This window comes from Lepisosteus oculatus, chromosome 5, assembly GCF_040954835.1.
Source record: "Lepisosteus oculatus isolate fLepOcu1 chromosome 5, fLepOcu1.hap2, whole genome shotgun sequence".
Lineage (NCBI taxonomy): Eukaryota > Metazoa > Chordata > Actinopteri > Semionotiformes > Lepisosteidae > Lepisosteus > Lepisosteus oculatus.
The window spans coordinates 8,336,122-8,339,132 of NC_090700.1; positions in this window are offsets into that span (position 1 = coordinate 8,336,122).

The window sequence follows — 3,011 nt, forward strand, 5'->3', positions numbered from 1 at the left end:
CTTTGTGTGTGTCTCTTTTGTTTATTGGACCTCTTCTTTTCAGCTTGTGTGATGTAAACTTCATTTTTATTTGTACGTGTTAAGGAGTGTTTATTTCCCCCTTTACTCACTTTAACCTTAACTGAACTGTAAACATGATACACCTCAGTTTGTGATTATTTTTTAAATTTTCTTATTTGATTTGCCCCTGGCGTGCTACCAGCTTGTCAGTTCGACATCCTGCACATGTTAGTTTCTTCCCATGACTCCCCTGGTTTTGGTTAACTGTTAATTTTGTTTAAATTGTCTTGCAAACACTGCAATTTGACTTGCTTAGTCATTCTTACATGGATCAGTGCAATTATATTTAATCCCTCTGCAGTAACTGTTCTGTGTTTAGTCTTACAAGAGCACGTGTGCTGCTGAGCTTTCCAGCTTTAAAAAACAAACAGCCGCCACAAGTCCATGTTGTACTTTTACATTTACAATAGATAAAGAAATGAAGATTCTAATTTGTGTAAATATGTGTAAATATAGGACTGGTGTGGACTGGGGTCATTTCTCTGGTGCTTACAAGCTATGAGCATCTGCAAAATTATACCGTTGTGTGAAGTACATTAATTATTCTAACAATGCCTATCAGAAGGAACAATGATTCGCCCACATTACCAGCATGACACCAGAACGAAAGGTCTCTCATTACTAACTCTGAGATGGGTGTTTATTTTGCCACATATTCTGCAGATAGACAACTAGAGAGGAAAAAAAGTGATGGATTATCTAATATTATATTCAGCACTCAACCTCATGAGAAATGTTTATGGGGAAAGCAGCACGTTTCTTCCAGCAAAACAGACAAACAGTGTATTCAATATATATATATTCGCAAATTGCTCAGTAAATTTGGTAACATGTTGAGGCCACTGAAAGAATGCCCATCTTAAATGAATAAAAATATGTGATACAAAATAACACAATGGAACATTCCAAGCTATTCTGTAGAAGCCTAATGGATTTTTTACCATTACTGGTACCCATTACTTGTGCATTTAAGAGCTGCAAATTGTATTGTGGCTATTACAGCAAGCATTGATTTATCATTTAAGTCTGGGATCTCACACAGATCATCTTGAAAAATTGTCATAGGTTATTGGAAAACAATAGTTTCAAATGCCATAGTGCAGACTCCACACAGAGCCAGCTTTGAACCTAAAGATACTGGCGCTGTGAAGTAACCAGGCTTCCCAATGCACTCCAATGCCAACCTCCTGTATATTTAGTTTAATTAAAATGGGTTCTAAATCAGTAGTAGGGTATAGATGTCAAATTATTGTTGCAGAAAGCAAATAAATGTTTATTTAACATTTTACACAATGTTCTCAAATGTCAAAGTGAACCTTAACATTTTGCAAAATACTACAAAGTAATTGTTTTGGGATACAATAATCATAAGATTTAAAAATAGTCAATGTTGATTAACGATGTAGTGTTGGAAGTCATCTACCTGTTCCATTGAAATAAAATCTTATAACGAACAATCCAGCTTTCAATGAGTATTTCAGAAACTACTGTGGTGCTACGCCCCCTGCAGACTTAAAAAGAAATTGCAGCACTTTTGCCTTGCCAGTTTACTGTATATCCCTTTTCATGGATACAAAAGGTAGTGTGGAGCTGTTTTAATACCGTATACACTGGACTGTAGGTAATTTGTAATTGTTTTCTGTTTTCAAGGTAATTAAATTATGTAAAAATGTGAGCGGGTAAACATTTACTGTACTTACACTGACCTTCCCCCTTTCCAAACTTCATTTTAGAAAAAGCTTTCCAGTCACACTTTTTCTCAAGTGTTCAGATTAACTTTGTTAACTTAGCACATGGACACGACCTTTAACAGATAAACTGGACCCGTAAGCAAATTTAAAAAGAAACACGGGGGTAAATGCAACTTGAATTTTCTGGGTGCACATTATTAGTCTTAGTAACCTATTTTGCTGCTGTTTTTTTCAAATGAAAAAGCATGCTTAATTCCTCAAAGTCTTCAGCAAGAAAATTCTAACTAAAAATCTCGAATGCTCCAAGCTACATCATATCTTAGGTTCTCAAAATAAATTACAACTAAATTTCAATACAAAAATTCATATTGACGGCTACTTTAAAAGTCCCTTTCTCAGGAATACAGTATGATCAACGCCAAGAGCCACTGATGAATTCACCAGGGCATTTGGAAATTACATCAGGCTAAGAAACTATTCCATATTTTAATACTAATGACGTCGTACTTTCCATATGAACTTAAAGATTATAATTTTCATTTTAGTTTTTTTTTTTAATATGACGACTTTAATGGGGAGAGAGAGATAATAGACTTTATCGAATTAAGGGATAGCAACCCAGACTTGCAATAAGGGTATCAGATCTGACGGCCTCCTTCCCAGTAGTCCCCTTGACTTGATGATCCCCCTGTGAACTCAGAAATGAAAGGGGACCTGGAGCCAAAGAAAAGTTTAAACGCTTCCATATGCTCCCCACATTCATTCTGCCACGTCAGGCATTGTGATCAGAGGAAAGTGGTGCTTTCAACTATGACTACAACCCCTCCCTATTACAGACTGTGCATCTGGTATTAAATTTCATAGCACTCAAGAGCAAAAGAGCAAACGTGAAAGAAAACAGAACATATATTAGTCAAATATAACTGCATTAATTGATTTTTAATTTAATAAAATACGTGTTCATTTTTAGTATTTGTCATCAGCTCTCTCTAGCCCACTGTTCTAGCAGAAAGGAATCTTACTTCCTCACCTTTGGAATATCCTGCCATATGACCAAACTTCAAAGATACCGCTGTTTTAAAAGTCTGGTCTAAAAACCAGAACATCATAGACCCTGTAATTTCACCTGATGAGAAAAAAATCCCAAAATACAAAGACAGTTCCTAGTACTGCTATCATACTGTATTTTCAAACCCTGTCATAGGCTAAAACGTTTTTTTCTTTAGCTTTAACTTTGCCATTAAACAGAAACCGGCCACC